Below are 23,007 nucleotides of genomic sequence, written 5' to 3'. Positions count from 1 at the left end.
GTACATTGCACTGGTTGACCATGGCTAGATGTTTGCTAAGGTAATTCTCAGGAAGATGCTCATGATAAACCTCTGCTCTGGTCTGGTAAGTACCACCATTTCCATTCATTATCGCTATTATGGTCATTGCACTGGTTGACCATGGCCAGATGTTTGCTAAGTTAATTGGCTGTAAGTTGTTAATTACTTGCGGAACGGTTGAAGTTTCTCTATCTTTTTTCAATATACACTTGTAAGAGTAAACTAACTGATTTGGTGTTTATGTATAGGTTGATCCTGTTACTTCTGTGACTTTTGTTCTTTTTCTTTTGTGTGTGTGAGTGTATAGTGATATAGTGAGTGAGGTACACTTAAGCAATGACTGAGTAATTGTGCTGATCTCCCTCTTGTAAAGTAGGATGATTCTCCACTTCCGGTGGTGGTGAAGGGGGCACCTTGTTTACTATGCTGACATGCAGCACTGCCTTATAACAACCTATCATCAGTGGCGTAACTTGAAGCTCGTGGGCCCCAATGCAAAATCCACAACAAGGTCCCCCTGCTATCATGAGTCTTTAATATTATTACATGTAAATCAAGACGCCCAAAACTCTTTTCTTCAATCACAATTATTATTTGAACAAAGCTCAGAAATACAATCCAATAAAGATATATACAGAGGCGTAGCTAGGGTTATGTTCGGTTGGGGGGGGCAAAACTTCTGAGTGGGTCCCTAACCAGGTAACCCTGATTACAACTATGGTGGCGCACCCAGATAGTGGATGTAGGAGAACTTTAGCAGATGACAGCGCTGTTACTGAAAATAATCTCTATACAAAGACCAGTACTGATATTACCACCACATGGTGACCATATATTGATAGATGCCAGTCCTGCAGAACATATAAGAGATCACAGTACAGTTATATATAGTAACTTACAGCTGACGTTCTTTCTGATTAAATTGTTCACTTTTCCCATCTGGCCCAGACCGACATGACGACTTCTCCATCCAGGACTCAGTCTCAGGTCTGCAGAGATCACAACAAAGACACATTTGACTCCTTACATTTCAGGCCCTGTCTCCATCTATTCCCAACCTGCAGAAACTCCTCATCTTGCTGATACCCCAATGCTGAGCCTCTGTTGCTGTATGTGTCCCTATTACTGCACCTGCTGTGTGCTCTCTAGATGGTAAACCAAACCTCTAGAATATAGTAATGCCGTGTGTAAGTGTCCTAGAAAACAGTGCCCACATTTTGCCTCCTAGAAAGTAATAGCGCCTTCTGTGTGCCACTTTGACAGTCACAATAATCTGAGTTCCCCATATCGATAAGTGCCCACTTAACATTTAATAATGTCCTGAGTCTCCACCCATGTACAGCTCCCCTATACTCAGGATGATGCTCTCCTATACACAGTATAATGCCCCCTCACTGTATAGTATCCCCTACACAGTATATTGACCCCTTAGTAGCCTCCAAACTGATGGCTCCAACACTGTATGATGGCCCCCACACTGTGCAAAGACCCCACATTATCTCCCACACTCTATGATGGCCCCCACACTGTGCCAAGAACCCACATTATCTCCCACACTGTATGATGGCCCCCACACTATACAAAGACCCCACATTATCTCCTGCACTGTATGATGGCCCCCACACTGTGCAAAGACCCCACATTATCTCCCACACTGTATGATGGCCCCCACACTGTGCAAAGATCCCACATTATCTCCCACACTCTATGATGGCCCCCACACTGTGCAAAGATCCCACATTATCTCCCACACTGTATGATGGCCCCCACACTATACAAAGACCCCACATTATCTCCTGCACTGTATGATGGCCCCCACACTGTGCAAAGACCCCACATTATCTCCCACACTGTATGATGGCCCCCACACTGTGCAAATACCCCACATTATCTCCCACTCTGTATGATGGCCCCCACACTGTGCAAAGACCCCACATAATCTCCTACACTGTATGACCCTAACTGTAATCCCCACACTGTATAAATAGCCTACATATAGTATAATGCACCAGATAGTCCTCAATATAGTATAATGCACTCCCATAGGCAGAGTATATAATATAATGCACGCCCATAGGCAGAGTATATAGTATAATGCGCCCCCCTAGGCAGAGTACATAATATAATGCACCCCCATAGGCAGAGTCTGTAGTATAATCCCCCCATAGGCAGAGTCTGTAGCATATTCCCCCCCATAGGCGGAGTCTATAGAATAATCCACCCCCATAGGCAGAGTCTGTAGTATAACCCACCCCCATAGGCAGAGTCTGTAGCATGTTCCCCCATAGGCCGAGTCTCTAGTATAATCCACACATAGGCAGGGATCTGTAGTATAATCCCCCCATAGGCAGAGTCTGTAGCATAATTCTCCCCATAGGCAGAGTCTGTAGCATAATCCCCCCCATATGCAGAGTCTGTAGCAAAATCCCCCCCCATAGGCAGAGTCTGTAGCATAATCCGCCCCCATAGGAAAAAAAATATACACAATACTCACCTCTCCTCCTCGTTCCCCCGCTGCTCCGAGCGCCCGCACATCTTCAGAACAGCGGGCACCAAGTGATGACGTCAGTGACGTCAGACGCAGAGGGGGACTGATGGGAGAGGGAGCATCGCGCTCCCTCTCTCATCACTGAACTTGCGGTGACGGGTGGGGGGCCTGATGCTGGCACCAGGGACCCCCGCCCTCCTGCTCAAGGGCTCCATAGTGGCCGCCGGGCAGTGCAGGAACATCAAGTCTCCTTGCTCTGCCCCAGAGTGTAACTTTATCTGCTTTCTGCGCACGCCGATACAGTTACAATAGCGTAGCTCTGGGTGGGCCACCATCCGGTCTACCCCCCCGGTAGCTATGCTGCTGGATATATATAGAGAGATAAAAGAGATTTCACGTAGGCGCACACTGCTACCTTAATCCAACATTGCTGTAGGTCAATAGGAATAAATTCTGCATGCTAAGATGCTGTGGTGGAGGAATAAGACACCCACACACCTCTGTGACGTTTCGGGGGTAACCTTTATCTTCTTCAAACAAGGTTGCACCCAAAACATCGCCCAGGTGTCGTACTCTTCCACCACAGCATCTCAACATGCAGGATTTATTCCTATTGACCTACAGTAATGTCGGCTTAAAGGGGTTATCCACTACTCGGGCAACTCCTTCTCAATCCATATGTTTCCCCCTAGTAAAATAATTACACCTATAATCACACCCTGTTACCTCGCCATTCAAGTGGTGTCGGCACTGTCTCTCCCAGGGCTGGCGTGCCATTGTTATGTCACGCTACCCCTGCGGCCAATCAGCGTTGGCTACACTCTCCTAACTTTCGGACAAATCAAGATATCCAGAGAAAGAGCTACGACTGCCCTTTCACTTTCTCCGGATGTTAATTAGGTCCATAGGAGAGGAGAGTGAAGTCAGCGCTAATTGGCCGCAGGGGTAGCGTGACATAATAAAGTTACGGGAGAGCCAGTGCCGACACCGTAGGTAAGTATAAGTGTTATTATATTACTAGGGGCAAACATAGGGATTGAGAAGGGATTGTCAGAGTAGTGGACAACCCCTTTAGGGATTGCTCAGACTGGCGTATAACTCGGACAAGTTCAATCTGAGAAAAAAACGGATTGCACTCGGACCAATGTTATTCAGTAAGGTTGTGCAGATCTGCATTTTTTTCTCGGCTGTATTTGGCATGAGAAAAATTGCAGCATGCTGTGATTTGACTCCGAAATCGGACAGTGCAAGAAAAAAATCGGATGCCATATGGACTCGGTATGGCATCCTATTTTTACGGATATATTACAGTTCTGTAAGATAGGAAACTGTAAATGGTCCTGTGAAAGAATGATAGCTACTGAGTAAAAAAACGGAATGCATACGGATGACAAGTGACAAAAAAATTGTCCACTTTTCTGAATGAGAACGGGACCGATTTTTCATATGTTAGCGTGAGGGTACCCTTAATGTAGCGTGTGCGCCTATGTGAAATGACTTTTGTATATATATATATATATATATATATATATATATATATATATATATATATGTACATTGGATTGTATGTCTGAGCTACATTCAAATAATAACTGTGATTGAAGAAAAAAGTTGTCTGGTGTCTTGATTTAGATGTAATACAACCCCTGGCAAAAATTATGGAATCACCGGGCTCGGAGGATGTTCATTCAGTTGTTTAATGTTGTTGAAAAAAAGCAGATCACAGACATGGCACAAAACTAAATTACTTTAGTTTTGTGCCATGTCTGTGATCTGTTTTTTTTCAACAACATTACGCAACTGAATGAACATCCTCCGAGCCCGGTGATTCCATAATTTTTGCCAGGGGTTGTATAAGGCTATGTGCCCACGATGCAGAAATGCTCCGGATTTTTCCTGAGCGTTTCTGCATCTCCCTGGCAGAAAAAAATGCATGCGGATTGTACATGCGGATTGTACATGCGTTTTTCCTGCCAGGGACATGCGGAAGTGAAGCATTCTTCACATGCATTTCCGCATGCGAGTTGACAAGCGCTTTCCAAGTGATTTTAGCATCACTTGGAAAGTGCTTGTCAACTTGGTCACACTATATAAATCCATGCAACCGGCATGGATTTATATACTGTGACCAAAAGAATGGTAAAAAATAAAAAGTAAATCTATACTTACCTTCCGATGGCCCCCGGTGTCTTGCTTCACTCCGTCCTGGCTGCCGGCAGATCGCGGTACACTGAAGGACCTGCCGACGTCACACGTCGCGTGACCCGTCACATGACTATGACGTCAGCGCAGGTCCTCCAGTCCATCGCGATCTGCCGGCAAGCACAGACAAGGAGACCGGGGGCCATCAGAAGGTAAGTATAATATTTATTTTTTATTTTATTCTTTTTTTTACAGTTTTCTATGGTACCCGGGTCCGGAGGAGAGTCTCCTCTCCTCTAGACCTGGGTACCATCCGCACATTGAACGCATGTATTCCGCATGTGCTTATCTAGTGAAGCGGAATACATGCGTTCTAATGCAAATCAATGGCGGCGAAAACGCAGCACTTCCGCAAAATAATTGGTATTGCTGCGTTTTTTCCGCAATGATAATCCGCAGTGGAAATTTCCGCAGCATGTGCACAGCACATGCGGATTATCATTGGGGAACATGGCAGGCCTTCTACCATGCATGCGTTTCTGCAGCGTTTTTGCCGCTGCGGAAACGCTTAAAAAACGCATCGTAGGCACACAGCCTTAGAGAGCAAGAGACAGCTCTGACACATCGTCTAGGACTTGCTGTTATAGTTGCCTATTTTTGGAATTCATTAATAGCATTGTCATTATTTATTTATTATTAGCCTTTTGATATGGGGCACAGGGACATTTTGGGCCCCCAAGATCCAGGGCCCATCTGCAACCTCTGACCCACTATACTTACTCCCTTATTATTCATTTTATTTTTACTTGCAATAAAAAATGTTTGCCATTCGCAGCTGCTCTACTTGTTCGTTCATTCTGCCCATTTGCTGTAGATAATTAAGGGCTTTTCCTAACGTAATGTTCTCTTTGATTTTGGGCATTGTATGAAAATTATTTGGTGTTAGTCCTGTGTGTTGGGGGGGAAGGGGAGCGGGCCACACATAAACTTTCTCCATTGAATGAGTTGTTTATGGAAACTGCTGATCACAAGCACTTGGCAGTCTCTTTACTATCTCCTCATCATGGACGGCGTCACTGTGAAATGCTTATGACCATGTGTTTCCAGGAAGAAGAATTTATAAGTCTCTGTTCACACTTGCATTGTGATTTACATGTATAATTGAAATTATACCAAATTGCTGAATCTTTCTCAACACATGCCATTGCAACCCAACAGACAACATTCAGTCTCGATACAGATTTGTGTTGGAGGCTTCTTAAGGAACCTTCATCGCAAGTTTCATCAAAAAAAGACCATCACTATGATAGAACATACAGCTACACATCCCATTTTTCTAAGCTATGATTGAACATAAAAACAATTTAAAAAGCAAATGTGAACAAAATGATGTGTGTCATGGTTTCCATCATGAATCATGCTAGTTACACGCCTCAACAATAAAATTGCAACACCATGAAGGAAAAGTAGAATTATGGAGATCACAGTATTGATAGACATGTTAATAATATGCAAATTCCTCAAAAAATGGAAACAAAATCTTCAAAACATCTCAATTTATTTAGTGCCAAGTATGGTCACACGATTAAAGTCAATAAGTTTTGGTAATATAAAGTATGGCCACCATCTTTAAAGGGAACCAGACATGTCCCACGTGCCCCCAGCAGTTGTATCTACGGCTGTGTGCCCACGATTAGTTTTTTAAGCGTTTCCACAGCGGCAAAAACGCTGCAGAAACGCTTAAAAAACGCATGGTAGAAGGCCTGCCATGTCCCCCAATGATAATCCGCATGTGCTGTGCACATGCTGCGGAAATTTCCGCTGCTTATTATCATTGCGGAAAAAAATGCAGCACTACCAATTATTTTGCGGAAGTGCTGCGTTTTCGCCGCCATTGACTTGCATTAGAACGCGCCAATTCCGCAAGACTGCATCTGTGCTTGTGTAATTGGCGCGTTCTAATGTGCTGATGGTACCCAGGTGTAGAGGAGAGGAGAGTCTCATCCACACCCAGGTACCATTAAAAAAGCTGTAAAAAAAGAATAAAATAAAAAATAAATATATACTTACCTTCTGGCGGCCCGCGCTGCGCTCCACCTTGCTTCCCGGCACTTCGCGATGGAATGAAGGACCTGCACTGACGTCAGAGTCATGTGACGGGTCAAGCGACACTGACATCGGCAGGTCCTTCAGTGTAAGGCGATCTGCCGGCAGCCGGGACGGTGAAGCAAGACAGCGCGGGCCATCGGAGGGTAAGTATAGATTTATTTTTTTATTTTTTACCATTCTTTCGGTCACAGTATATAAATCTATGCCGGTTGCATGGATTTATATAGTGTGACCAAGTTGTCAAGCACTTTCCAAGTGATGCTAAAATCGCTTGGAAAGCGCTTGTCAACCCGCATGTGGAAATGCAAGTGAAGAACGCTTCACATCCGCATGTCCCTGGCAGGAAAACGCATGTACAATCCGCATACGTTTTTTTCTGCCAGGGAGATGCAGAAACGCACAGGAAAAAATCCTGAGCATTTCTGCATCGTGGGCACATAGCCTCACTATCTAAATTCTCTGCCTAACAGTCCCTTTATTACATTGGACACATAAACAGATCTTTAGAAAAAGTATTCTAAAGTCCGTTTATGATATGTAAATGAGGCCTTTGACTAGTGGATGAGACGTTAGTTTCCCCAGACCAGTCGGCCCACTTAGCATGTTATCACATCCCTGTGGGCGTGATAACATGACTTACAAAAGGCAATACAAATTTCGTGCATGTGTGCAGTTTTGTTCCCTCACAGCATTGAGTCTCTGAAGCTGGGTGTACATGTCCCAGCTTAAGAGAGGTGCACTGTGCATGATCGGAAGTGCAGAAGTACAGTCATGGCCAAAAGTATTGAGAATGAGACAAATAGTAATTTTTCCAAAGTTTACTGCTTAATTTTTTGTAATGGCAATTTGCATATACTCCTGAATGTCAAAGAGTGATCAGCTTAACAGCAATTACTGTACTTGCAAAGTCAATATTTGCCCAGAAAATGAACTTTAACCCCCAAAACACATTTCAACATCATTGCAGTCCTGCCTTAAAAGGAGCAGCTAACATCGTTTTAGTGATTGATCCATTAACACAGGTGTGGGTGTTGATGAGGACAGGGCTGGCGATCAGTCAGTCATGATTAAGTAAGAATGACATCACTGGACACTTTAAAAGGAGGCTGGTTCTTGGTATCATTGTTTCTCTTCAGTTAACCATGGTTATCTCTAAAGAAACACGTGCAGCCATCATTGCACTGCACAAAAATGGCCTAACAGGGAAGAGTATCGCAGCTACAAAGATTGCACCTCAGTCAACAATCTATCGCATCATCAAGAACTTCAAGGAGAGAGCTTCCATTGTTGTCAAAAAGGCTCCAGGGCGCCCAAGAAAGACCAGCAAGCACCAGGACCGTATCTTAAAACTGTTTCAGCTGCGGGATCGGACTACCAGCAGTGCCGAGCTTGCTCAGGAATGGCAGCAGGCTGGTGTGAGTGCTTCTGCACGCACTGTGAGACGGAGACTCTTTGAGCAAGGGCTGGTTTCAAGGAGGGCAGCAAAGAAGCCACTTCTCTCCAGAAAAAACATCAGGGACCGACTGATATTCTGCAAAAGGTACAGGGAGTGGACTGCTGAGGACTGGGGCAAAGTCATTTTCTCTGATAAATCCCCTTTTCGATTGTTTGGGACATCTGGAAAACAGCTTATTCGGAGAAGAAGAGGTGAGCGCTACCACCAGTCTTGTCTCATGCCAACTGTAAAGCATCCTGAAACCATTCATGTGTGGGGTTGCTTCTCAGTCAAGGGAATCGGCTCACTCACAGTCTTGCGTAAAAACACAGCCATGAATAAAGAATGGTACCAGAATGTCCTCCAAGAGCAACTTCTCCCAACCGTCCAAGAGCAGTTTGGCATCCAACAATGCCTTTTCCAGCATGATGGAGCACCTTGCCATAAAGCAAAGGTGATAACTAAATGGCTCATGGAACAAAACATAGAGATTTTGGGTCCATGGCCTGGAAACTCCCCAGATCTTAATCCCATTGAGAACTTGTGGTCAATCATCAAGAGACGGGTGACAAACAAAAACCAACAAATTCTGTCAAAATGCAAGCATTGATTATGCAAGAATGGACTGCTATCAGTCAGGATTTGGTCCAAAAGTTGATTGAGTGCATGCCAGGGAGAATTACAGAGGTCTTGAAGAAGGGGCAACACTGCAAATATTGACTTGCTGCATTAACTCATTCTAACTGTTAATATAACCTATTGGTACTCATAATATGATTGCAATTATATTTCTGTATGTGATATAAACATCAGACAAACACTAATAAAAACCAGAGACCAGCAGATCATGTGAAAATATAATTTTGGTGTCATTCTCAAAACTTTTGGCCATGACTGTACTGTAATGTGCATGTGCTGGGAAAGGCCAAGGAGCGCCGATGACCTGGAAGTAAAGTTTGCACATGTGCACTACAGTGCTTTTCTCTGCCCTCAGCAGCGCATGGTGAAGGAGTGCGATTGGGAGACACTGTGTGGATGACCTAGGACGTGCCATTTACATGAGCAGGGCAGGAGGACAGCGATTGCGACGAGAGAGTAGGTGCCGAATCAAGACCAGCAATGCCCATCGGACTAGACGTCTCAGTATGGAGGTATAATAAAAGGTCTTTTTTGTGGTTTGACTAGTGATGAGCGAACGTGCTCACCACTGCTCAGTACTCGCCCGAGCATCAACATACAAGGAGTTTGTATGTTCTCCCCGTGTTTGCGTGGGTTTCCTCCGGGTTCTCCGGTTTCCTCCCACACTCCAAAGACATACTGATAGGGAATCTAGATTGTGAGCCCTGATGGGGACAGCGACGATAATGTATGTAAAGCGCTGCGGAATATGTTAGCGCTATTTAAAAATAAAGATTATTATATCACAGTGCTCGACAAGCTCGGCGCTCAGCGAGTATTTCCGTGTTGCTGAGGCAGGAACTCGGGTCCCCACCTTGCATGTTTGGCACTCTTTAGAGAGCCAATGAACATGCAGGGATTGCCTGCCACACACTGTAATGCTGTAGCCATGTTGGTTGTGGCATTACAGTGATTGGCTGGCCGCACAGCGTCATCAGGTGTATATAAGACCTGACGCCGCTATGCTCGTCACAGTCTAAGCCGGAAACAGGCAGAGCAGGGAAAGGTGCTGCTGAGTCAGGGAGAGATTTGCTTGTTTATAGTTAGCATAGGTATTCCACAACATATATATATATATCTATCTGAACTAACAGTCCTTCTGAGGACTAATCCAGCTGCATATATTCAGTGGTAATAGCAGGAGTTAGGCAGGCACGCATGGTATGTGGCAGACTGCAGTGCATATAGTGCAAGAGGGTCCATGGAACGTCCTGTTAGTATAGGTATTCCACAACATATATACATATATATACAGGGTGGTCCAAAAGTAGGTGGCCAGAAAATAATATTTATTTTGATTTATATGTAAAATTACATTTACTAACACAAGCATAACATTGACAATTACATTTTATTCTGAACAATAATACAAAAGCCCTTAAATTTTATCAACGCAGGTGCTGAAACTGTTTTCCATTACAATTTGCACAGCTTTGAAGTCGCCTCTTACGCTTCGACAAACTTTTTTGCACAAGTCTCTTTGGGTATTAATTTCTTGAAATGCATCTCTAATGTATTTTTTCAAATCACTGACACTTTTTGGTTTTCGACTATAAACTTTGTGAGGAATGAAAAGTGGAATCTGATTGGTTGCTAAGGGCAACTGAGCCAGTTTCACTTTACACCATGTTTGATAAATCTCCCCCTTCATAACCTTATTACACTTTCTGTCCACTTACTTTTGGACCACCCTGTATATCCATCTGAACTAACAGTCCTACTGAGGACTAATCCAGCTGCATATAATCAGTGTTAGGCAGGCAGGCAGTGTATATGGCAGACTGCAGTGCATATAGTGCAAGAGGGTCCATTGAAAGTCCTCTTGCACTATATGTCTACATGTCTGTAATAATTTCAGATATATGTAGACATAGCACCAGATATTAGGGACCAGGGCAAATTTTTTTTCATCTTAATCCTGGTTATTTGCTTAAAAAGCAATCCAGAGTACACTATTTTTCTGCTCTATTTGCTTGTTCTCACTGCAGAATAAAGCCAGATCTGTTCCGTATTTCAGCGATAAAAATCCAGAAATTTGAACTGAACATGGAAAATATTTGTCTCCTTTTCCATTCTGTTGCAGTGTGTCGGTCAAGCTATTCACACTGTGTCTCTGTGAAGAATAGTATTAGTAAATTACAGGACTGCTATTTAAAACCGTGGTTCTCTGTCAGACATAACACATATAACAGCGTTCCAAAATCAGCCATTTCTGCCTTCCATTTCGTTGCAGTGTGTCGGTCAAGCTATTCACACTAGGTCTTTGTGTCGAATAATATTAGTAAATTACAAGCCTGCTATTTAAAACCGTGGTTCTCTGTAAGACATATCACATATAACAGTGTTCCAAAATCAGCCATTTCTGCCTTCCATTTCGTAGCAGTGTGTCGGTCAAGCTATTCACACTAGGTCTCTGTGTAGAATAATATTAGTAAATTACAGGCCTGCTATTTAAAACCGTGGTTCTCTGTCAAACATATCACATATAACAGTGTTCTAAAATCAGCCATTTCTGCCTTCCATTTTGTTGCAGTGTGTCGGTCAAGCTATTCACACTAGGTCTCTGTGTAGAATAATATTAGTAAATTACAGGCCTGCTATTTAAAACCGTGGTTCTCTGTCAGACGTATCACATATAACTGCATTCCAAAATCAGCCATTTTTCGTGAACGTGGAAAATATTGTCCTCCATTTATAATGGGCAAGGTGCGTGGCAAGGGACGGGGAAATGGACGTGATGGTGATGGTACATGCAGAGGCCGAGGACGTATTCGTGGGCAAGCTGAAATTGTGCCACAACAAACACCCACATCTTGTCACTCGACCTTCCTGTCCCAATTCCTAGAGGACCGCAGTACACCACTATTGAACCCAGAGCAGTGTCAAAAGATTGTTGGTTGAATAGCAGATAATGCTTCCAGTCACTTTGCCACCACCCTGTCTTGCACACGGTGAAGTCTCAGTAGCCGTGAGTTTGGACCGCATATTCCTCACCCTGATCCTCCTTCCTCCCACCATGCCGAGTGCCCGGAGACAACTGATCCCACACTTGAACACTCAGAAGAGCTGTTCACTTTTCCATTTATAGATTCGGGCCTCTCACCCGGCCAACTTCAAACGAGTCAAGAGGAGAATGTGTGTAGCAATGCCCAAATATTGGAGCAGCCACGGTCACACGAAGGCAACGGTGGGAAAGTGCAATTACTGTCGCAAGAGGTGGATGTTGATGATGAGACACAATTGCCAGAAAGTCAGGAGGAGGACCAGGGTGCGGAAGTGGAAGACGAGGTGGTGGATGACCCAACCTGGCAGGGGGACATACAGAGCGAGGACAGCAGCACACAGAGGGAGGGAGGCGTAGCACCACAACAGGCAGGAAGAAGCAGTGTGGTAAAGGCGGGAAAGCGTTCCTCGTAACGCCAACACGACAGAAGTTGCCAGTACAACTGTTAGGTCTTCCCAAGTCTAGTTGTTTTTTAAAGACTCTGCAGATAACCCCAAAAACGCCATTTGCACCACCTGCCCGGCCAGCATCAGCAGGGGTAGCAAACCTAGCAGCCTGACCACCACCAACATGATCAGGCACATGGCAGCAAAGCACCCGACTAAGTGGGCCGAAATCCAGGGTCCAGAAACAGTGTCTGCCGGTGACACCACTGCTTCTTCCGCTGTTGTGCGCAGCGTTCAGTTGTCCCTACCCCAGTCCTTGGAACGCAAATACGCAGCCAACGCCCAACAGGCCACACTACTAAATTCACACATTTTGCGAATGCTTGCACTCAAAATGTTGCCTTTTAGGCTTGTGGAGACGGAAGCTTTCCGCAACCTAGTGGCGGTGGCCGTCTCTCGGTCCCCAGCCGCCAGTATTTCTCCAGGTGTGCCTTCCCACAACATTAGCTGTGCCCTCAACAACACAGTTACTGGGAAAGTCCACCTAGCCACGGACACGTGGACAAGTGCTTGTGGGCAGGGATGGTACATCTCGCTGACAGAACAATGCGTTAATATAGTGGAAGCTGGGACCCAGTCGGACCTTGGGACGAAACACGTCCTCCCGACGCCGAGGATTGTGGGCCCTGGGTTGCCCCCACATTCTACAGCTCCTGCACCTCCTCCTCTTCAGCCTCCATCTCCGAAATGACCACATCAGTCGCAAGCTGGAAATACTGCATCTCTGCCTCGGCCAAGGGGCAACAGGCTGTGCTGAAGCTAATATGATTAGGTGACAAACCGCACAACGCTGAAGAGTTGTGGACAGCTCTGAAAGAGCAGGCAGATCTGTGGCTGACACTGCTGACCCTACAGCCAGGCATGGTCGTGTGTGACAATGGCCGGAACCTGGTGGCGGCTCTGAGGCGGGCTCACACATGTACAATGCCTGGCCCATGTGCTTAACCTCGTGGTTCAGCGGTTTCTCAAAACCTAACCGGATCTGCTTGTCAAAGTATGCCACGTGTGTGCCCATTTTAGAAAGTCAGCAACAGCTTCCGCCGCCCTTGCCGTGCTTCAGCAGCGTTTGCAGCTTCCAGCTCACCGACTGATCTGCGACTGATCCACGCGTTGGAACTCTACATTGCAGATGTTGGGAAGGATTTGTGAGCAGAAGAGGGCTGTTGTTGACTACCAGCATCAACAAGGCCGTCGGTATTCAGGTCAGACTCCACACATAAAACCTCAGGAGTGGACATGAATGTCAGACATCTGTACTATCCTCCAAAACATTGAGGACTCCACCAAGATGGTGAGCGGCGATGACGCCATAATTAGCATCACCATCCCACTTCTTTGAAACGCTCTCTGCTCACAATTAAAGAGGATGCATTGCAGGCGGAGCACGATAAGATGGAGCATGGAACCATACAAGGAGATTACACACAGCCCAGCCTCTCATCCCAACATGGAATGGGTGACAGTGAGGAAGAGGAGGAAGAACAGGAGCTAGTTTCCTGCGCTATAGACGGTACTATGTGCACAACTGTCATACCGTCTGTTCAGCGTTGATGGCCTGAGGACAGGGAAGAGGAGGAGGATGATGAGGAGAGCATGGTCAGTCGTCCTCTTGGTGAGGACACAGAAGTCTTGCGTGTTAGCAGTCTGGCACACATGGCTGAGTTTATGTTACGCTGCCTTTCCTCGTGTTGTCCAAATTTTGGGTGACAGTCATTACTGGTTGTTGACACTTCTAGACCCATGCTGCAAGGAGAACTTTCTGTCTTTTATTCCCTTGCAGGACAAGCCTAATAATATGGTGCAGTATGAGAAGGCCCTTGTTGCGGAATTATTTAAAAAATTCCCATCTGAAAACGCTGGCAGCAGAGTTCACAGTTCGTTGGACAACCAAGGAGTAGAGGCGAGAGAGACACAAATGCAATCCAGCAGAGGCAGGGGAACACTGTCAAAATTCTGGGACAGTTTTCTCAGACCCTCCCATCGCACAGGCACTGAGGCGCAGGATACTCTCCCGAGGAGGGAAAAGTTTCGGAAGATGATGAGGGAGTACCTTACCGACCGTACCAATATTCTCCGTGATTCCTCTGTGCCTTATAATTATTTGGTTCCCAAGCTGGACACGTGTCATGAACTGGCTCTCTACGCCTTGGAGGTCTTGGCCTGCCCTCCCGCTAGTGTTTTGTCAGAGTGGGTTTTTAGTGCCGCCGGTGGAATTATAACCGATAGGCACATCCGCTTGTCAACTGAAAATGGTGACAGGCTGACTCTTATGAAAATGCACCAGGGGTTGGATTGGGCTTGACTTCTCAACACCACCAAATGATAGCAGCGTAACATAAACTCAAATACAGTGTCTTTTTTTTGGGAGGTCTAACTCTATTCCCATTCACCTCTGTCTTCACACCCAGACATGGGATATACGCTTCCTGATTTTGTCTATTTGCTTTTGTCCTCCTCCTTCTCCTCATCCTCCACATCTTCCTCCATATCACCACCATATCTACCATATCACCATATCTACGTCTCTTGCAAGGGACATTGGAGTTCCTCCAAATTTTTGGCAGAAATTGCATTCACTGCATAGGCAAACAGTATGGGAGACCCACTTCCTAATAATGGGAACAATGTTTTCAGAAGGCCCTCCGACCTCTACGTCTCTTGCAAGGGGCATTGGAGTTCCTCCAAATTTTTGGCAGCCGTTCCATGTTAGTGTGTTTTTTCCTAAATTTTGGCAGACTTTGGACTCACTGCATACCCTATAACTGTACAATAGACCCTTTCCTTTCTAATAGGAATATGTCGTTACTGTGACCCAGCTCTATGTGTGTTTAAATTGTTAGTGAGGTTTTTCCTAAATGTTGGCATCCGTTGGACTCACTGCATACTCTATAACTGGATAGCAGACCCTCTCCTGTCTAATGGGAAAATGTCATTACTGTGGCCCAGCTCTATGTGTCTTTAATTTTTTTGTGGGGTTTTTCCTAAATTTTGACAGCCGTTGGTCTCTCTGCATGCCCTATAACTGTATAGCAGACCCTCTCCTTTCTAATGGGAACATGTCATTATTGTGGCCCAGCTCTATGTGTGCTTAAAGTGTTAGTGGGGTTTTTCCTAAATTTTGGCAGCCGTTGAACTCACTGCATACCCTATAACTGGATAGCAGACCCTCTCCTTTCTAATGGGAACATGTCGTTACTATTGCTCAGCTCTATGTGTGTTTAAATTGTTATTGGGGTTTTTCCTACATTTTGGCATCAGTTGGACTCACTGCATACCCTATAACTGTATAGCAGACCCTCTCCTTTCTAATGGGAACATGTCATACTCGTTATTGTGGCCCAGCTCTATGTGTCTTTAAATTGTTAGTGGGTGGGGTTTTTCCCACATTTTGGCAGCCCTTGCAGTAACAGCATTACCACTATAGGAGACCTACTCCTGTATAATGGAAACATTTTTTTTACTGAGACCCTCCTCTATGTCTCTTCAAAGGGGTATTGGGGTACGTCCAAATTTTTGGCAGCCCTTGCAGTCACTGCATATTCAATAACAGTATAGGAGACCCACTCTTTAATAATGGGAACAACAAAGCATAGCCGACTGCTGGCCCTTTAAGAATAGTAAGGCTGTAAAAATAGTGTTTGTGACTTTCACAATCCCTCCTTCATAAATGAAACAGGATGTGTCTGATGATGCTTCACACACCACATGGCCAGATAAGGTTGTAAAATGTTAAAATGACATTTCCCAGTGAATGCATTTGTCACGGTTGAAAGCAATGCAAAAGTGCAAAAACGCATCAAAAACGCTACGTGTGAGCATAACCCAAGGTGTGGAGGAGCATTTTTGTTTTTGGTTATTTATTTTGCCTTATACACAAGTCATTACCCTGGAAAGGATGTTCCTTAACATATTTCCCAGGAAAATCCATTTTGTTTTTGTTTTTGTCTGTTTTATTGTGAGTCCATAACAGTGGCGTAATACTCTGACAACATTATTGACAACAGTGACCTGGGAGTCAGAAATTCTTCCAGGGGTCTTCCCCATGCTGTTCCCATGTCATTTGAGCACGGTTCCCATCGATTTGGACAGTTTTTAGGCCCTCTGCAGACCGCCGGGGGAGCCGCCGGAAAATTGCTCGAGTTTCCCATAGACTTACATTGGGCTCGTTACTAGGACAGAGCACTCGAGCATTCCAATTTGCTCGACCCGAGCAATGAGTACCTGAGCATTTTAATTCTCGCTCATCACTAGCTTTGACGCCTTATGCTTGGCATGTGATGTCCAATTTAATTTGCAGTACAGAATGGATCAATTGTGGAATCAGTGATTTGATCTTTTCTTCAAAGTGTCCCTGAAGCTGGTTTCAACACGACAACATCAGACTGCATGTTGCTCATTCAACTGTGAGCAGCCTGCCAGGCGTAAACGTGCTACCATGGCCTGCATGTTCTTCAGACTTGCCTCCCATCAAACACTTCTGTGATGCCATTGGTTGGAAATTGCAAAGGGAGCTGCCAGTAGTGGATCTTGAGAATTTGCGCGCCCAAGTGTATTCAACATAGCAGAACATTTCTCAGACACCATTAATAATCTTATTGATAGCATGACAAGGTGTGTAAGTGGACATATTTCTGTACGTGGCACCCATTCTTGATACTGACTAAATTGAGATGTTTTGAAATTTTGTTTCTATTTTTTCAGAATTTGCATATCATTAACATATTTATCGATCATGTGATATCCATAATTCCACGACTTTTCCCTTATGGTGTGGCAATATAAATGTTAAAGAGGTTGACCAGGTTTTCCATGAAACTTTTCAGTCACTCTATGTGACTGCAGACTTGTAAATTCCCACATCACGCACAGCGCGCGCTGTAAGGATTCTCCGGTGGCGAGACTGAGCGGCCATGTGACTGCAAGTATGCGATACACATACTCTTGGCCACATTCCTTCTAGACGTGCGCAACCTTGATCAATACAAGTGAAATGAGCGAGGCCGTGCATGTCTAATTGAATGTGGCCGGCAGTATGCACATCCAGATTATTGCAGTCACATAACCACTATGTTTCTCCGCTGGCACCAGAGAATCCTCCCAGCGCGCGATGTGAGTATCTACAAGTATGCAGTCAGAGTGACTAAAGACTTTCATGAAGAACCTGGACAACTCCTTTAAGGAGTATTATTTATTGTACTTATTTTTTTATATGCATGGAGTTAAAATCCGTACTTTACTATGCCCATACTTTCAGACTTCTGTGTAGTTGATTACATTCTATTGTTCCATGTTATCAGCCACAAAGAGACTGACCACCAGGGTATATGCTGTCAAGAAAAACAATTTACTGTCTGCATAAACAATGTGGTCAAAGACAGATGAGCATTTGGTTTCTTGTCATCCAGTTGCTCGACATGCTTACGAGGGGCGATGATTGGATACAAACAGTTGCACTTTTAGGCGGCTGTGTGCACACTGCGCGTTTTTGGTGAATTTCGAGGTTTTTTTTGGGACAATAAAGCTAGGGAATCCTTGTGCCAGCTAATGCAATGACAATCCTGAAGTACTGTACACATGATCAAGAATTTTCCTTTCAGGACTGTCATTAAGTTTAAATTTGCAGCATATCAATTCCTTGTGCGTTCTTGCAGCGTTTTTCACCCATTGACTTCAATTGAGTCAGTCATATCCAATTGAGTCAATCATATCCGCAGCAAAAACGCAGGTATAAAAATAATTGTGGATTTGCTGCGGATTTCTGCTGCCTATTTGACTGACTCAATTCAAGTCAATGAATCAAAAATGCACAAAGAATTGACTACGGGGGAAACTACTCCTCCCATCAACATACGGTCACTCCCGCTGATAATAGCGGGAGCAGGCGCTACTGATGGTAGAAGTAGTCTCTTCAGCCGGCCTCTGTGCTCAGTGTAAAAAAAAAAGTTAAAATAAATTGATATTAAAATAAAAAACACTTTATACTCACCTACCCCCATAATCCAGAGTGTCCCACGGCGATCCGATCACCCGGCAGTTACTGGCGTTCAATCAACTGATGATCAGCTGACAAGCTCCGGTGACCTCACTTACTGCACCTCTGCGTGAGAATACACTCCTGTCAGTGCATAGAGTGCTGTTCTCTTGAACAGTCATACCGGTGATTGCTGATGTGACTGCTCTAGAAGCGACCCAGATCTTCATGGGACACTGTGGAATATGTCATCACGTCGGACAGGTGAGGGATATGGTTGTTTTTTATTCTTAAATAAATGATTTAGGGGGGGATATGCGTTAGGTGAGTATAACGGCCTTATTTATTCTTATATTATTAAAACCATATTGAATTTTATTTAAAATTAAAGACTTTATTCTTGCCGTGTCTTTATTTCCAAACCTTTACTACGGGGTTAATAATGGGGGCGTCTTATAGATGCTAGTCTCCGCTTTACTACGGGGTTAGTAATTGGGGCGTCTTATAAACGCTAGTCTCCGCTGCAGATTTTAACCGATTGAAATGTCATGTCATAGATCCACATGTACTGACAAAACAAGTGCAGCATTAGGAGTAATGGGATTAGGGTTAATGGGATTAGGTGTCGCTGACACCTAATCCTATCTTTAGTAATAAAGAGGTGTCAAACAGATACCCTCATTACTAAACCTGTAAGTAAAGAGTTAAATAAACACATGCACTTAGAATAAAACACTATTTGAAATAAAACAGACACATTTTTTAATTATTTAAATTAACCAATATACTCACCCCAGGTCCGACCGTAATCCAAGGGTTAAAGCGATGTCCCATGTTTCTTTTTTCAAATATCTTTATTTATCTCCTAAAAACATTCATTGCTGTAAAAAAAGACATCAAACATGCATAAAAAAGCAGTGTTTTTGCTGCCAAGAGATGCAGAAACCATGCAGAAATTTCTGCAATAAAATACTGAATGTGCGCATGTGGCGCCCCTGCGGGTTCAGTCGCCACAGAGGTACTGCATCTCACCCATAGGTGTGGTACCCCACTCTCAGGTAAGGAGGGAGTACTACCTGGGACCCACACACCCACATCCAATACACTCCACTTCAGTAGGGAAGGGCGAGATTACTCCTAAGGGAGAGCACAGTCCCTGGTCCCTAGCTGGAGGGTGATACTAGGTAGAGGAGGTGGGTGGAGGAAGTAGATCAGTGGAGCACAGAGAGTAGGAGTATAAGAAGGGGGAACCATCTAGAAGCAGATAGTACAGAAGAGGGAGAGCTGGTAGCAGGAGCTCAGGAGGAGCTCTGCTCAGGAGGAGTGGAGAAAGGAGCAGGACCCAGTGAGAGAGGCCCAGGAGAAGGAAAGAGAGAAGAGAGGAGCAATGAGAAGGGCTCCAGGAGGAACAGAGGGGGTCCCAGGGGCGTGGTGAGTGCGGAGGTCACCTGTGCACCCGAATTCACGCTGACGTAGAGGGATCAGGCCGCAGAAAGGGACCGGCCCCTAACTAGTGGAGAACAACCAGGCTCAGCTAGACAACCGGAGGCTACTGTATTTTCAAGGTGCTTCAGCCAACATCCCCAATTACATCGCTGAAAAGGTGGTCGCATTCGGTCCAGGGGACTGCACATCACCCGACAAGGCCGAGGCCACTGGCTTGGGACACTGATTGTGAGGTGTAGGGCAGGAGGGCGAGAGCCAACGCAGTGAGACGACCGGTAAAGGTACATAGAACGGGGTCCCGTTTAAGTACTCCTGAGATACTTGAGAGATTTCTGAACCCCTACCCCGGAGGACACAGGATGACGTGGGAGGTTACTCACTGGCCATTGTAACCTGGAGAATTGAACAACCGTGAGCAAAAACCTGAAAACTGCACCCCGCTGTGTCCTTGATTAATTGCTGCGCCATCACCAGCCCTGCACTACACAGCACCAGCAACATCTACCTCATACAATATATCATTGCCTGCCCTGGAGCTTAGCTCTACCTGTGGAGAGCTGAACCAACTCTGCTGCGTCACAATCAGCTCCAGTGAATCTGCACCGCAGCGGCGGCCCCATGTGGCCGCATGCCACAGGTGGCGTCACGAACATTATCTCTAAAAACTTTATTCCCCTTTTCTTTAATCTCTAATTGACCACCCTGGGTCACGGACCGGGTCACTGCCACCGTGACATCCCCAGCACCGACCGGCCCGGCTACCGAGTACCCCACGGCCCAGGGGGCACGTCACGCACATAGCCTGAGAAAGAATTCAGACTTTGCAGATTATGTTGCAGAATTGTTAATTGATTCCATTCAAGTGAATTTCAACAGGTGCAGAACTTTCTGCATCAAGATCTGCAGTGTGTGAATAAGGCCGGGTTCAGACGTGTGTTTGAAAAATAGTCAGTTTTTAATCCAGGAAAAAGGAACAGTTTTCATCCATATGCCATCTGTGTGTCATCTGTTTTGTACATCAAAAATTAATAAAATTTAAAAGGCCAAATACAATTTCCTATGATAATAATTGCAATATACCCATGAAAAAAACAGATGCAATACAGATAATCCTTATGGGATTTTATTTTTTATTTTTTGCGCACTCATAGACTTGAGCGGGCGATTCTCATTAAATATACCGAACAGACCTGTGGATGCTGCAATATTATTATTTATTTTTTTTTCTACAAGGCACTTGGTCTATGTGAGAGAAACTGTCTTCTGAAGAACCCTATTCAATAACCCTATTCTGTGCGCTATCTTATTTCAACACGGCAGCACACATATAACACTCTGGTCTGAAATAGGCAATGTTCACATCCTTTCCAAAATCTTCTTCAAAAGCCACTTTAAGGCCAAGCTCACATGTTGAGTATTTGGTGAGATTTATACCTCATAATTTTTAAAACGAAACCAGGAGTGGCTGAAGATTCAAAAGTGGTGACGTGTTTCTATTATACTTTTCCTCTGGTTGTTCCACTCATGATTTTGGCTTACAAATACTGAACGTGTGCACGTGGTCTAAAAATTCTTGGAAAACGTTTCCTATTCATTTCTATAAGAAGTGCATTTTGCTGTTCATTTGGGAATTTTTTTCTACTTTTTTACATTGAAAAATGCCTGGTGTAACAAAAAAACAAACAAAAATGTATGTCACTTCTTTGATGTGATCCGCTCCAAATTAGGCAATGTAAAATTAAAAGATGGCAAAAAACTCTTCCAAAATTATTCAAAGCCCCTTCAGGAAGAGAAGATCTAAAAAAACCTTCCCCAATAAAGGAGCATTTCCTGAACTGAAGTCCCCTTGAAAAACTTGTCGTTTTTGAATGTCTTAAAAAATGGTGTAATCCTAGCCTTAGGGTGTCACGTAGGCCTCGATCAGACGTCAATGATTTTTCATCGTACAAATCTCAATACTGTAACTTGTAATTGCTCAGAAAATACACGTGGAGGAGAGGAGATAGCTGACCATAAGAGCTTACACTTTCCAAGCTAGAGAAAGAGAAAAATGACACCCCTGACTAAAAGAGCTTACACACTACAGAAGCGAGAGAACCAGTGACTTTGGAAATGGAAAATACAAACTGTGTTCCACTGGAAACCACTGATCTGTGATGGTCCAGGTACTGACCACCTCTGTACAAGGTATGATAATCCATAAGGTGTCATAGCTGCAGGGCATTATGGGGAAACCCACGTGGCAACGCTAAATGACATTAGCCCGCTCACTGATGCTTCAGCAGTATGGGACGTGGTGCCTAGTAATGTTTTTTTTTTTGCAAACCGCAAATTAAATTTCAAAATGTTTAAATTTTGCATGAAACCGCAAAGTTCAGGAAAAGTCGACTTTGAACTCGATCAGCATGAGAAAAAAATTTCAGATCTGCTCTGCCTCATTGAATAACATTGGTCAGAGTGAAATGTGAGATTTTCTCACATTGCGCTCCTCCGTACTATACTCCAGTGTGAGCGAGCCCTAATACTGATGAAAACAGCTTGAGGGACAATTTTCAACTAAGTCACATGACTGTGTATAAAAAGAGCATGATAGTGAGGCAGAGTCAAGCAAAGATGGTCCAATGGTTTACCAATCTAAGAACAACTGCATCTAACAATTGTGGAACAATTTCCAAAAAATATTCTTCAACGTAAAATTGTTAAGACTTTGAATGTCCCACCATCTGCAGCACATAATATCATCAAAAGATTCAGAGTTTCTGGAGAAATCCATGTGCACAAGAGACAAAACTGATGGTCACTATTGGATGATCATGATCTACGAGCCCTTGGGCAGGACTGCATTAAAAACAGGCATGATTTGGTTGTGCAAATCACTGCTTGGAGTCAGAAATACCTCTAGAAATCATTGTGGACATAGTTCGCTGAGAAAGCCACAAGGCAAATTGGAAAACTGTCTTATGGTCAGATGAATCAAAATTTTGAAATTCTTTATGGCACCACAAGTGCTGCAAACACAAGAGGAGAGGGACCATTCAGCTTGTTATCAGCATACGTAAAAAAACTTGCATCTCTGATAGGATGGGGCTGCATTAGTGCCTATGGCAAGAAAAGACTAAACCACCTACTACAGCCATCACAACAGCATGTCTTCGCAGTAGAAGAGTTTGGGTGATGAACTGGCCACCTGCAGTCCAGACCTTTCACAAATAAAAAACATTTGGCGCATTATGAAATGATAAATCCAGCAAACAAGAGCCAGGATTA

General features: G+C 44.4%; 1 protein-coding gene across 1 annotated transcript in view; it reads left to right on the top strand.

The window, feature by feature from the left end:
• SMO (smoothened, frizzled class receptor) overlaps positions 1 to 23,007 on the top strand; it is a 64,562-nt gene that overhangs the window by 624 nt on the left and 40,931 nt on the right. The window lies entirely within an intron of this gene.

The sequence above is a fragment of the Phyllobates terribilis genome, unplaced genomic scaffold (genome assembly GCF_046119375.1).
Source record: "Phyllobates terribilis strain yellow unplaced genomic scaffold, ASM4611937v1 Scaffold_11__3_contigs__length_659146591, whole genome shotgun sequence".
In the NCBI taxonomy this organism is placed as follows: Eukaryota; Metazoa; Chordata; class Amphibia; order Anura; family Dendrobatidae; genus Phyllobates; species Phyllobates terribilis.
This window is presented reverse-complemented; position numbering and strand designations above follow the sequence as displayed.